Source organism: Mustela erminea, chromosome 2 (genome assembly GCF_009829155.1).
Source record: "Mustela erminea isolate mMusErm1 chromosome 2, mMusErm1.Pri, whole genome shotgun sequence".
In the NCBI taxonomy this organism is placed as follows: domain Eukaryota; kingdom Metazoa; phylum Chordata; class Mammalia; order Carnivora; family Mustelidae; genus Mustela; species Mustela erminea.
In genome coordinates, this window is record NC_045615.1 from 44,845,480 (window position 1) to 44,860,287 (window position 14,808).

A 14,808-nucleotide genomic window follows, 5' to 3' on the forward strand; every position below is an offset into this window, starting at 1 on the left:
GTTCTGTTAATGAAAAAAGTCCTGATAAATGACCTTAAGCATCATGAGAATGACTTCTGGGTCTCAAAGCAAGCCTGACTTGTGTTTACAATAGTTTTGTTGACAAGTATGATTGTTTTTCCTAATTACTTGGAAATTGGCCATCTATTCATGTTATAAAAGACAGCAATTTTAAAAAAGACACATAATGGGACTTCATATTTGATTAATTTAAATGTTACATTTCATAACCATGTTGGAAAGCAGAATTTTCTACCATCCTTACATTTGTTTCATGTTTCTTTTTACTCTGAGATTGTAATTTAGGTTGTGCTAAGACTTGAATTTTTATGTGACCCTTTATGCGATATTTTCATTTTATGTTTAAATTCTTGAAATCTTAAAGCGACTCTATGAGAAGAAATACTATTAGAGCATTTCCTCAAGGGTCTGTTAATGTTGTCTTATGAGTTTTTATAACAATTTTAAGCTATGATATAATAAATATTTAAGTACCTACACTTTGTTCCAGTACTACTTTTTTTGTTCCTTCATTTTTTAGGAATTCTAGTAATAAATGTGTTGGTCTGTATAAGGTGATGGTATAATAGGCAACAATGTCATTTAGTGGGGGGAAAAACTCTTCACAGTCCAGAGTAAAATAATAACTGCTCAGACACTTGTTAGTGTATGGCTTGAGCAAGTTACCTTAGCCTCCTGGATCCTATATATATAGCAGGGACATCAGTCATACTTCTTAAAAGTTCTGTTTGTCAAGTTTATATGAAATTGCATGGAATATATGGGACTTATGAAATGGCCTATGTATAAATATTGATGATGATTATTATTTGCAAGATAATATGTTAGAAATGTCCAACTATGATGGGTTCCATTTCTTACTGTTGCCATAACTCCATGTCTTGTCTTTCCCTCAGATAATTCTATTGCCATTTGTAAAAAAAAGTTTTTATTTATTTATTTGACAGAGAGAGAGAGAGACAGCTAGAGAGGGAACACAAGCAACGGGAGTGGGAGAGTGAGAACTCCCCGCTGAGCAGGGAGCCCTAGGTAGGCTCAGATCCTAGGACCCTGGGATCATGGCAGGAGCAGAAGGCAGATGCTTAAGGACTGAGCCACCTAGGCATCCCTCCATTTAAAAGCATACTTGTGGGCACCTGGGTGGCTCAGTGGGTTAAGCCGCTGCCTTCGGCTCAGGTCATGATCTCAGGGTCCTGGGATCGAGTCCCGCATCGGGCTCTCTGCTCAGCAGGGAGCCTGCTTCCCTCTCTCTCTCTCTCTGCCTGCCTCTCCATCTACTTGTGATTTCTTTCTGTCAAATTAAAAAAAAAAAAAAGCATGCTTGCTTAACAGTTGTTAACCTTTATTTTTTCTCCAGGACCCCCCCATTTTTTCCCCATGAAAGGTAAATTTTCCAGTGTCTGGTGAGGCCCAATTGAGCTAAGCCCGTGCCTACAGATGTTGGCACCTGGAGTGAGAGAATATGTGTTAGTCATGCTGTAATAAAATTCTTAGGAGTTAATAACTTTGTCCTTTTCTGACTGAAATGACACTGAGCTCTATGGTTCCTTTTTTAAAGGCAAAAAGGAATTTGTCACTTTCATTGCTAATTTTCTCTTCGTAAAGGACTAAGCACACAGAGCCTTATTCTTTTTCCCCTGGGTTGAGAATATCCAGTGTGCTGTAGCATGGCTGGGCTTTATTTGCTGGCTTCTGCCGAGAACACATGTGGCAGCTTCCGAGTTCTTCCACTTGACTGCTTCCATGCTGCCGAAGGGGAAAGAGCAGCAGGTCGATGTGGCACAAGTTCCATGTGGAAGGGTCTGCAAAGAATTTCAAGTAAAAACTCGAAATATATGTGCATAAATACCAAGATAAGAATATTTTAATAATACATATATATGTCAGTGTTATTATATATAGTCTTATTTTCTAAGACATATATATGTATATATGTGTGTGTCTTTAGTAGTCATAGATACATATGAACACTACACACACACACACACCATATACTGCTATATATATTCCATATATGCCATATATGTCTATATGGATGGAGATATATATAGATAGATATAGATATACATACACACACATATACACGTGTGTGTGTGTGTGTGTGTGTGTGTGTATATATATAAACACACATACATATGTATATATACACCTATCTATATAGGCATATCTAGATCTATAGATTTAGATATGTAGACACATGGATATATATGTGTCTCCAGCTACTTGATTTTGGCATATAATTGGCATAAAAACCCGATTTTGGCACTTTTTCTCATGGAATTTTTGAATTTATGGGTCTCTGCTAGAGTTTATTATGTAATATTTGAGAAGCAGTTTAGAGTGATGTTTAAGAACACAGCCTCTGCAGCCACACTGCCTAGGCTCAAATGTATGGCTGTTTCTAAACAGCCACTTATCATCAGTAGCACCGTAGGTATTTCCAGTCCCCTAGTTCCCCCATCTATGAAGTGAAAGTAATAATTGTACTTACTTCACAGAGTTGTGAAGATTAAAGCATACACACATATGAACATATGTATTTGTGTATATATATCACTTAGAATAGTGAGCTGAGCATATGCGAACCCTATATATTATTTATTAAGCAAGTAAAAATCATATTTCTATCTGAAAGTAAAGAGAAAGTAGGGGCTCCTGGGTAGCTCCGTTGGTTAAGTGGCCAGCTCTTGATTTCAGCTCAGGTCATGGTTTCAGAGTCCTGAGATCAAGCCCCATGCTGCCTCTGTGCCTAGTGGGGAGTCTGCTTGTCCCTCTCCCTCCCTTATGTCCCTCCCTCCCTGCTCTCGTGCTCTCTTTCTCTCTAATTAAAAAAACCTTGCCTCCATCAGAAAGGACGAATACCCAACTTTTGTAGCAACATGGACAGGACGGGAAGAGATTATGCTGAGTGAAATAAGTCAAGCAGAGAGAGTCAATTATCATATGGTTTCACTTATTTGTGGAGCATAACAAATAGCATGGAGGACATGGGGAGTTAGAGAGGAGAAGGGAGTTGAGGGAAATTGGAAGGGGAGGTGAACCATGAGAGACTATGGACTCTGAAAAACAATCTGAGGGTTTTGAAGGGGCGGGAGGTGGGAGTTTGGGGTACCAGGTGGTGGGTATTATAGAGGGCACGATTGCATGGAGCACTGCGTGTGGTGCAAAAATAATGAATACTGTTGTGCTGAAAATAAAAAATAAATTAAAAAACCTTGACAAAATTAAAGTGGAGAGAGCGTCATATACAGATTTTCAGTGGTAGTTAATTTTTTTTATAGTCTTCTAAATTAAGGTGTGGCACTTTCACATAAAACAATTAGATGCTAAACCAGCACAGCAATTCCATAACGAGCCAGAAATAGACAAGCCTTCTATGCTACTTTTTGCCCTTTTATCTTTAAAACTATTCACTGTAACTGAACTAGAAAATTTGTCCTACTAATCATGTCATTTCTGGAAGTACAACGTTATTAAGAGACCATTTTGAAGAATCACGATATTTTATAATTAACAGAGATTTTAGATGTCAAATAGTTCATTCAGCCTTTTGTTCTCGAGGATCAGAGGACAGAGGCTGAGAGAATCAAATGACTTTTTCAAGTTCAGGTAACTAATTCTGAAGCCATGTTTACTAACTTCTAGTGCAGTACCCTTTGACAATAGCATACTTGAAACCTGCTGGTGGTAGTCCAAGGAAGAAGTGTTTGCCTCTCCTTTGTGTGTTCTTATATTAAGCTATATATGCTGTGTATTTTTAAATTTTGAAATACTTTTCCACTTATGGAAAAGTTATAAGAATAGTGCTAGGAACTCCTAAACACCTTTTACCCAGACTGACCAACTGCTGGCATTCTGTTCCATTTGCTTTATCGTTCCATCTATATATCTGTTTATTTATGATTTTGTTTTTGAATATTTGGAAAATAAATTGGAGACATCTTATCCATTTATAAATGCTTGAGTGTGCATTTCCTAAGGGTAGCTGCAATTATGTCATAACTGCAATTACTACTACTTGAAATGAGAAAATTTAATGTTGATACAATAATCTAATCCAGTGTATATTTAAATTTACATGTATATGAGTACTGTGTTTGTGTGTGTGTGTGTATGTATATAATGAAATATTATTCAGCCATCAAAAAGAATGAAATCTTGCCATTTACAGGGACGTGGATGGAACTAGAGTTATTAGGCTAAGTGAATTCAGTCAGTCAGAATAAGACAAATACCATATGATTTCCCTTATATGTGGAATTTAAGAAACAAAACAATGGAACATAGGGGAAGGGAAGGAAAAATAAAATAAGATAAAAGTAAGTAGGCAACTTATGAGAGACTGTTAATTATAGAAAACAAACAGGGTTGCTTTAGGGGAGAAGTGTGGAGGGATGCACTAAATGGGTGATGGGCATTAGGAGGGCTCTTTTGGGATGAGTACTGGATGTTGTGTATAAGTGATGAATCACTAAATTCTGCTCCTGAAACCAATATTATTACCCTGTATGTTAACTAACTTGAGTTTAAATTTAAAATAAAAAGAAAAAAGGTAAGATATTGTTCCAAATGAAAGTACATTGAAGAGACATGACTGACAATTAAACACAAAGATTGACCCTGGCTTGTGGATCCTGAGCCAGAAAAAATACCCAGTATGTGATCTGTTCCAGAGAATGTAAGAAGCTCTTACCTTTTTCTGTCTTCTTTTGTACCTTGAGATTTTTGAAGAATGCAGACTAGTTATTTTGTAGAATGTCCTTCAGTTTGGGCTTCTGTGGTGTTTCCTCAGGATTAGGTTCAGATTACACATCTTGGGCTGGTCACATCTTGGAAAATGTGTCCTTCCTTGAGCATCACATTAGGAGGTGCAAGATGTCAGCATATTCCAACACTGATGCTGTAAACTTTGATCACATTGGGTCTTCCGGGGTTCTCGGTGGGAAAGTTACTGCTTTACCTTTTCTAAATAATGACTCATTTGTGGGAGATACTTTGAGATTATATAAATATATTTCCCCAACAAACCTTTCCCCACTAATTTTTTGTTTCCATTGATAATTTACAACTTTATTATTGCTTTTGTATTTATTGACATTGTATTGGAAAAAAGAGATTTCTCACTTCTTTGGCTTACTTATCCATCTATCCATCTATTATATCAATAGAACTCATGTGTTCTTTTTTTTTTTAAGATTTTATTTATTTATTTAAGAGAGAAAGGGAAAGCACAAGCAAGGAGGAAGGATAGAGGGAGAAGGGTGGAAGAAGCAGATTCCCTGCTGAGCAGGGAGCCAGACCTGGGGCTCAATCCCAGGACCCTGGGATCATGACTTGAGCTGAAGGCAGACACTTAACTGACTGAGCCACACAGTTATCCCCGTGTATTCTTGTTTTATTCTACAGGTATTATCTGTTATTATTTTTCAGTCCTATATTTGACCAGTGAAAACATTTTTAAATGAGCTTCTGTGTCCTTTGGGAATTTTCCCATCATACCTGAGTATTTCCTTACTTTCTGACACATGTTATCCTAGGATCATCTTGTTCTTTTTTTGACTAATCCCTGGAATCAGCTTTTTATCTAAGTAGCCATGATTCCATTTCAAGGTAAATGGCATTTAGAAGTTAAGATCCACTCATTCCTTGTTACTGGCATATTATTACTTCTAGGCTCTCTCCACAGACAGCAGTAAATATATGTCTCTGTCTGTTTCTGTACCTTTGCATCTATCTATTTAAAACCATGAGAAGTTGGTCAAAGGGTACAGAGTTGCAGTTATATAGGATGAATAAGTCTAGAGTTCTAATATATGGCATGTTGACTGTAATTCATAATACTTTATTAGATACTAGAAATTTGCTGAGAGTGGATTTAGATGCTTTTGTCACACACAAGCAAATGGTAACTGTTGAGATGATATGTGAATTAGCTTATCTGTAGTTCTCATTTATATGTGTATGTACACAAATCATCATACTGTATGCCTTAAATATATACAACTATTATTAAAAAATAAGAACTGTGACTCCACACTGATTCCTCTAATTCTGATCCCAAACCACAGGACACATTCTTTTCTTCCCATATTTGTTAACATTCTCTTCCAACAGTGAGAAATCTGGCTTTCTATTTTGTTCAACATGTATATTAGTTGCCTCAACTTGGAATACACAGAAGGTAATTTCCTGATCCTTCCAGTGTCTCTGTAAGTGACCTGAGGAAGGACTCCACTTGGCACTTCTTCCCTCACATGCCCACTCCTTGGGCTGGTCACTGTTTGGGGAGGGGGTGGTGCTTAGGAACTCTACATAATCACATCCATGCCTATCCTGTGGCAGTGGTTTGCTGCTATGATCTGACACAACATGGCATGAGGGAAGGACAGTTCCACAAAGATAAGCTTCAGGGAGTTCCAAATAACATATGTCCTGCCAAGCTTCCTATTTAATTTTTTTTTTTTAATGTTTAGGATTTAGTTATCTTTCACTGAACTGCTAATTAAATATATTCAGGGGGCGATAAAACTAGGTTTCAATTCAGCTTATCTAAAACTAGAGTGTAAATTAATTTGATATTTTGAAGAACTAAAATGTGTTCAAATTATATGAACATAATGATACCTCATCCAAGATCAAAGTTGAACACATCAAAGTCCATCATAATGTGAATGATGCTGAATAAAGTAGAATAGCAGTTAGATTTTTTTTTTTCTGTGACATCCCTCCACTTTCTTCAAATTCTAATGAAAAAATTGCATTGTGAGTACCTCAATGTAACAAACCATTGGGAGAGCAACTGTGGCTCAGTGATTAGGATAAGATTTATATACTCAGAGTATCTAGTTGTTTTCCAGAGCTTATAAAGCAGGGCTGATGATGTTCACCATGCAGGATTAATTGACAAAGAAGAAGTGGTCCTTATTGGAAATCATTAAGTACCTCAAAGCTTGCATTTGAAGAAAACCTGAAACTTCATCGTAGACAAATGATTATACCCGGCCAAAGTTACCTACTCGTAAAGTATTTTCTTTGAAGTGTGGTTGAATAAAAAGCTGGCCCCTTAGAGAGCCCTGAAATGATAATGTAATTGACAACATACCTGATTTTCCTAGGTTAGACTCACTAAAGGAATCTGACATTAAAAGTAGTATTTTATACAAGCTTTTATGTAAGCTTAAAAAGGTAATCATCAGAGGAAAGAGATGGAGGAACTCTATAAATGGTAAACCCCGAGGTCATTTCCCTACTGTGGGGAGGACCCAGCTGAGAAGGTATTATGTCCCCCCCAAAACCCTCTGCCCTCTCATCCCCCCCCCCAATGCTATCTTGCTCAGCATTCCACTTGCTTTATCTTGGCTCTCCCCACTCTTTCCACTATGTACAAAAGCCATCCTTCATTGCTGCTATTGCTCCCCCATCATTTAGGTATTATAATCCCATTATTTTTCAGATTTAAGTGTGGACAACTTCATTGTTCCTTGAGACAGCTTTTCAAAAAAGGTTTTACTAATGAGCAATGAGTGAGGGGGAGAAGGGACATACAAAAGCTTAAAAATTGAGATGTTTATAAAGTCAGGTTTCTGATCCTATTTTTTTTTCTGATCTGTTTTTAGGGATCTAGTCATAAATTGGATTACTATAAAATAGGAACATCCAACCTTTTCCTTGCTTAAGATCCGTTTTCTTTCTTCTTTGTGGCCATGTGATACAATGGTAGTTGCTGTCTTAAAGCTCTCAGTGAGCTATTATTTCCAACCATTAAGAAAAATTGACTTCAGAGTTTACTTCAGCAGTACATACACTAAAATTGAAGCAATACAGAGAAGATAGCATGGTCCTTGTGTAAAGATAGAAATACAAGTTCATGACATGTTCTGTATTTTTCAGTAATCCACAGCATAGTGACTATAGTTAATAATACAACATTGCATATTTGAAAACAGCTAGTAGAGTAGATTCTGGTATTTCTCATTAGGAGAAAAATATTTTGTAACTGTACGTGGTAATGGATGTTAACTGGACTTACTGTGGTGATCATTTTGCAATGTATATAAATACTGAATCAATACATTATATGCCTAAAACGAATATAACATTTTGTCAGTTGTATCTCAATTAAAAAAAAAAAAGAACAGTGAAGAAGTTGACTTTCTCTTCTTTCCCCATTTCAAATGTCATTCTCTTTTGTAGAGCAGCTGAATTTCTCTTTTATATTAGAAGGACACCTTCAGTTCTTGGTTTGTTTACAGAATTGAAGAAACAAAGAGCCTCCCTCTTGTTTTCATATATGATTGATGGATTGGGACCATCTACAGTGTTGTTTTGAAACATCTGGGGGTGATCTTAGGTTCCACAGGAAAGAGAACTGTGATTAATTAACAATGTCTGCAGTGAGTGAGGTTGAAGAATATCTGGATGGTTGCCATATATCTGTCATTTCTCCCTTAATATCTTTGAAGGTAAAGTATTTGTTTTGATTTGATTTTTGTTTCTGCTCAGGTTATCAGCATTGGGAATTCCAATGATTTTTTGTTGTTGTTGTTGTTACTTATCCTTCAAATAGTGATGTGGTGGTGAGAGACACATCTAAGTATGTGGTAAAATACTTTTCTCCCTATCTAATTTAAGACCCCCTTAAGAGAGAGCGGATTCTTTCTATAGAGTGTGAAGCATTTAACATAAAACAAAAACAAAATAAACACTTTGGGGGGCTTTTTAAAAATGGTTCATCTTACTAAATCATTTTGATTTCTCACCAAATGATGATGGAAATATTGAAGCTTAAAATATAAAATAGAGATTGATATTCCTATTCCAATCCCACATCTACATAATTTTTCTAGTATTGTCTAGTCTCTGATGTTTTGGACAATTTAATTTCAAATGAATCAAGGAATAGGATATTTAGTGTTTCCTCAGGAAAAGAACTATACATTTATAAAATTATTACCATTACAGTTTCCCCAGGTGGGCTCTTTTGGTGACTGTTTTAAACTTCATATTCATAACCATTGCACTTTATTCAATTCCTTTGTTTTCTTCACACATAAACTCTTAGGAAGAAATGTTTCTTTATCTTTAAATCAAATTATGATTAAGAATAACATCCAGAGAGACAAATGGAAATTTTCTTTGCTCAGTAGATTCTGAAGTTCATTTTAGCCTTAAACTACTAAAAGCTTAAAGGGTTAGTATTAGGTGGGAGACTTTAGATTGAGGTCTTTGCACTGGTGTTTAGTAAAATGAAATGTTTTCGGAATTTTGCGCTGTACTCTGAGGAGCCTTGAGGCCTCTGGGGCCAATTCTAGTAGCCCCCAAAGACTGATTTTTTTTTTGTTCAGTCACACATTCCTTCATTTATTTATGTTCATGCAACAAACCTTTGAATATTCAGTATAAGCAATTAGTCTGGGGCTTACAGGGAGCCCATTTCCATAATGTGTGATGGTGTCAAAGACTGAAGAGTAGTAAGCATGCGGCCCACCTGGAATAAAGCTTATTGTCAGTGATGTGGGAACTCATGGAAGGGAAATGTGCAGACTGGGGACGACAGGGAAGTCTTCGTAGAAGAGCTGGAGGATGACTAAAGATTCCCTGTGACATCCAGGCAGTGAGAACGGCCCTTTGTGAAAACCCGAAGCCCCTTTCAAGGTATACTTTCTAAAAGCAGATTTAGGCTCCTGGAATTTATCTCAGAGCGAAAGTGGTCTACACTAGATCCTCTGCATTTTTGGACTTAGAACACTGATTCCCTTGTAGATACCACAGTTTGATTCATTCTTCAAAGGAAGAGGTGGTGTGCTGGAGATTGAAGGGCAGAGACTGAACTATTTTTCAGTCACTTGTTTTCTTTTGTTAGCAGCTAACCTTACCACAAGATATGAAGAGTGAATTCTTTAAAGTCTCCTTATATATATATTTTTTGTAAATACACATTGTCATAACAAACTGTCATAGACTGGGTGGCTTAAGCAACAGAAATTTATTTTCTAACAGTTCTGGAGGCTGGAGGTCCAAGAGCAAAGTGCCAGGGTGGTCGGATTCTGGAAAGGTTCTTTTCTTGGCTTGGGGGAAGCCACTTTTTCAGTGTGTGCTCCCATGGCCTTTGCCTGTGCCTTCTCATGGAGAAAAAACAACAGAGACAGAGGGAGACTGAGAAAGAGCGAAATGTCAGGTCTGAAATTACTTGAACGTTTAGTATATTAAAAAGAGTTTCAAAAAAAAAAAAGAGTTTCAAGTTCTAAATCAAGTAAATAATTGCAGTTATTGGGACGCCTGCGTGGCTCAGTTGGTTAAGCAGCTGCCTTCGGCTCAGGTCATGATCCCAGCGTCCTGGGATCGAGTCCCACATCGGGTTCCTTGCTCCACGGGGAACCTGCTTCTCCCTCTGACTTTGCCTTCCACTCTGCCTGTACTCGCTCTCGCTCTCTCTCTGACAAATAAATAAATAAAATCTTTAAAAAAATAATATTTGCAGTTATTGAAGAAATGTTCTGGGAAATAATAAAAATAAAAATAAACCTGTAACTTTATAGACTTAACCGTGACCTATCCCATGATCAGGTTGGTCAGTGAACATCCTATGGCAGACCTCTTTTATTTATTTATTTATTTATTTATTTTCTTGGGCAAAGAATGTCAGATCTGCAGGAATATGCTTACATGTCTTCTAGTGCCATGGAAGTTAATATTTTATTTTATTATTTTTTAAAGATTTTATTTACTTATTTGAGAGATAAACAGAGCAACAGAGATAGCAAGAGTGATAGCAAGAGAGCAGGAGTGGGGAAGAGAGGGAGAAGCAGACTCCCAGGAGCCGGATGTGGGACTCTATGCCAGGACCCTGGGATCATAACCTAAGCCAAAGGCCAATGCTTAACAGACTGAGCCACCCAGGCACCCTGGAATTAACATTTTAAAAATGAAAGAAAAAATAATAATAAATGTTTTGCTTTTCAGGATTTTCTTCCCTAGGGAGAGTACAATATAATGCATAAATGCCCACACCCACCATAAACACACACACACACACACACACACACACACACACACACACACACACACATCATATACATGCACTCATATATGCACATATAGTATTTCATTCTGTGTGTATGTTTTTGTTGTGTGAGCCATGACCTATAGAAAGGCTATATGCTAACATTTAGACTTACAGCTGAAGAAAGTATACTACTGCTTGACAAACCATCATGTTAGCAATAGCTACAAAACAGCTTTAAAAAAAAAAAGAAAAGAAAGGTTAGAATTTGATAAATATTGACTATCTGTAGTTACATACAGTATACAGTGCAAGTACATTCATTTTGTAAAGGAATCAGGTTTTCATGTCAACCCCAAAGGTGACAATTTGATGTGAACAAAATTACTCTCAAAAGTCACAGAAATCTCTCGCAAATTGCAGCATTTTACCAAATCTGCCAGGTTTATTTTTGTTTTCTCCCCTAGCAATAGAACAAATCACTGTTCTTTGGTGGAACAACCGGAATAGCTATCTGTGTTGAAGGACTGTGTAGGGGGAAATCACATGTGCTCTGAAACTGCGGGGTCATATTTGCACAGTAAGAGACACACCCCACCCGATCCCGAGGGAACGTGGCTGCGAGAGGACACCTCCCACTTATCCTGGGAGCATGCGTTCACTGGACGTCCCAGAGGCCGTGTGGTGGAATTGTCGGGCTATCCAAGCTGTTGTCTCTCCTTTCTTCTCCCCACCTCCCTCCTTTGTCATTCTCTTGTGTTTGCCTAACATGTGTAGTCATGCAGGTAAATTCACACCTATTACAACTCTTTGGCATACAGCATTCTATACCCGTTTTTGTTTCTGTGCTTGTTTGTTTATCTCTGTTGAAATTAAGTCACATATTTAAATACTTCTGAGTGTGGCTGTTTGACTTTTAGAAAATTCTGCTAGGAGGGTGAATTTCATTTCTGATTGCACCATGTAATACTGTTGTGTTCCCAGCCCATCTGATTGCTAAAAGAGTACACAAACCAGTTTCCACAGCTGGAAAATAATTCAAAGCTATCAGCCCATCAAATGATGGGAACTTTCTAAGCCCCAGCATGGTACAGTCCTCATCACTGGTCATCACTGAGGCTTTTTCTGAAGATTGATGTGAAGACACCAGTTAACTTCTCAGTTCTGTTTTTGTTTTAGTTTAGAGTAACCGTTAATTTATGTTATCGTTCTGTTGTCATTGTTACATGGATTTGCTAAACACTGAAGTTGATAGTTCTATTTTGTAATCTCCTGTACTACCCAGCTCCCATGTCCTGACCCCAGGGAAAGTACTTTCCCAGTGGAAATTCAGTTCAATAATTCTCCGAGAATTTGAGTAAACTGTATTTTTCTTCATGCTAAATCACAATTGATTACATGTATTTCCTGCCACCGCTAAAAAGTGTACATTTTGAATGTTGTATTTCGTCGTGAAAGGCATTTTCAGGTTCCTTTAGGTTTGATGATTTTGACAATTGTGTTTAAGAACAATGTGCATGCTAATTGAAGTCTTCTCTGTTAAAGAAAAAAATAATCAGGTTTTTAAAGTAAACAATCTTCTTTAAGACATTAAATGCAATTTAGAAAGTCCAAAATATTAGTTATAGGAATTCTACTGTGGCTGTCACATAACTTATTCATTGTTTCAACAATTGTTTCCTGAATACCAAATAAGCACAGGGTATACTGCAGGGAGGAAAAGCAAGTCCTTGACCTTGTGAAGTTTATGGTCTCCTGGAAGGATAATTGACAGTGAACAGCTAAAGAAATAACAATTTAGTTAAGTTTCAGGAAGACAGAGGTCAGAGTTCGGTGATGGAGAACAGCAACAGGGGAACTGATTCACTGGGTGATTCATAAGTGTTTCTTGGAATGGGTAGTTGAGAGGCTGAGACTCGGAGAAGGAGAAGGGGTCGGGCACGTAAAGAGTGTGAGGAGGAGTAGCCAAGGCAGAGATCAGCAAGTAGCAAGAGTCAAGGCATAATGGGGCTTGGGTATTCCCAGAACTGAAAGGAAGCTGATGTTGTCACGTGTGTCAGGGTCTGTGTGTGTGTGTGTGTGTGTGTGCGTGTGTGTGTGTACGTGCATTGTTGGACTGGGGGAAATGACAAGAAGGTGGCATGAGGTTAGATGAATCATTAAACAGGTGCCAAATGACTCAGAGCCTTACAGGTCATGGTTAAGGCCCAAGTTTTTTTTAAATAAGTACAGTGGGAGCCAATTAAAAATTTTTTTAAAGATTTTTATTTATTTATTTAACAGAGAGAGATCACAAGTAGGCAGAGAGGCAGGCAGAGAGAGGAGGAAGCAGGCTCCCTGCTGAGCAGAGACCCCCCCCTCCCCCAATGCAGGGCTGGATCCCAGGACCCTGGGATCATGACCTGAGCCAAAGGCAGAGGCTTTAACCCACTGAGCCACCCAGACACCCCTAAAATTTTAAAAGTAGAAAATCATTACCTGATTTAATTTTTTTAAAAGATTTTACTTATTAATTTGACAGAGATCACAAGTAGGCAGAGAGGCAGGCAGAGAGAGAGGAAGGAAAGCAGGCTCCCCACCAAGCAGAAGGCCCGATGTGGGGCTTGATCTCAGGACCCCGAGATCATGACCCGAGCCAAAGGCAGAGGCCTTAACTCACTGAGCCACCCAGGCGCCCCACCTGATTTAAATTTTTAAAAGCTCACTTTGGCTGTTTTATGCAGAATGATGTTATGTGAGCATATGTTTGTGTTTGTGGTTAAAAATGGAAGCAATGAGACCAGTCAGAGGGCTGTTAGAATCCTCTAGTCGAAGACATTGTTGGCTTGGGTCACAGGGTGGCATTGGAGAGGGAGCCAATAGGATGGCTCTGAAATATTTTGGGGATGTGTATAATCTTCTGATATTCAGGAGGAAGAAGAGTCAGGAATCAAAAATAATCACGTTTCTTTTATTTCCCCCTTTTCTTTCTTTTTTCTCCCCCTTAATTGGGTGTGTCATGGTACCACTTACTAAGACCAGGCTCAGGGCAGGATCTGGTTTCAGAGGGCGATCATGTTTACTTTAAGATATCTAGCACCACCATTACAAAATTTATGAATTCATCAAACATTGATTGATTGTTACCATATGTCTGACACTGTCCTAGGTGTTGATAATATCTGGTGTCTTTATCCTTATGGAATTACAGAGGTGGCAGATTTCAGATGCTGAAATTTTCAGGGACCATAGTTAGAAATGATCCAACCCAGCATCCTCGTTGTAAAGATGAAGGGTAGAATATGAACCATCTAATTTCAGTAGAAATACTAAAACTTCTTGGGGCACATGGGTGGCTCAGTCTGTTAAGGGGGTGCCTTTAGTTCAGGTCATGGTCCTGGGGTCCCGGGAGGGGTCCTGGAATCAAGACTGGAGTCTGCTTCTCCCTCTCTCTCTGCCCCTCCGTCCCCTTTCATGCTCTCTCTCTTGCTCTCTTTTAAATAACCAAATAAAATCTTAAAAAAAAAACTCCTCTGTAAAAATCATGGTTACTTTAGTAAAACTTAATTGTACTCATCCAGGTAGTGGTTGTGATATTATTTTCTCTTAGGGATATGATATAATCTGTTTTCATTCCTGTTTTAATGAATTGTTACAATTAGTGCTATTAAAATAGTTTATAATGTGTCCTAGGGTCATGAAAATATAGGCATTAAAGCCAAGAGTTCAGTGGTTAATTTCACTTTACTTATAGAATTTGCTTATAGATTTCATTTTACTTACACTTATTGTTGATTTCACTGTAC

At 37.8% G+C, this 14,808-nt stretch overlaps 1 protein-coding gene and 1 non-coding gene across 3 annotated transcripts in view; both read left to right on the forward strand.

Annotated features, from left to right (window-relative positions):
- The window catches only part of ARHGAP24 (Rho GTPase activating protein 24), a 509,415-nt gene that overhangs the window by 66,760 nt on the left and 427,847 nt on the right, over window positions 1–14,808 (forward strand). The window lies entirely within an intron of this gene.
- LOC116585424 lies at window positions 7,806–7,908 on the forward strand. Its single transcript, XR_004283616.1, has one exon. It is a non-coding gene; the product is annotated as a U6 spliceosomal RNA (small nuclear RNA).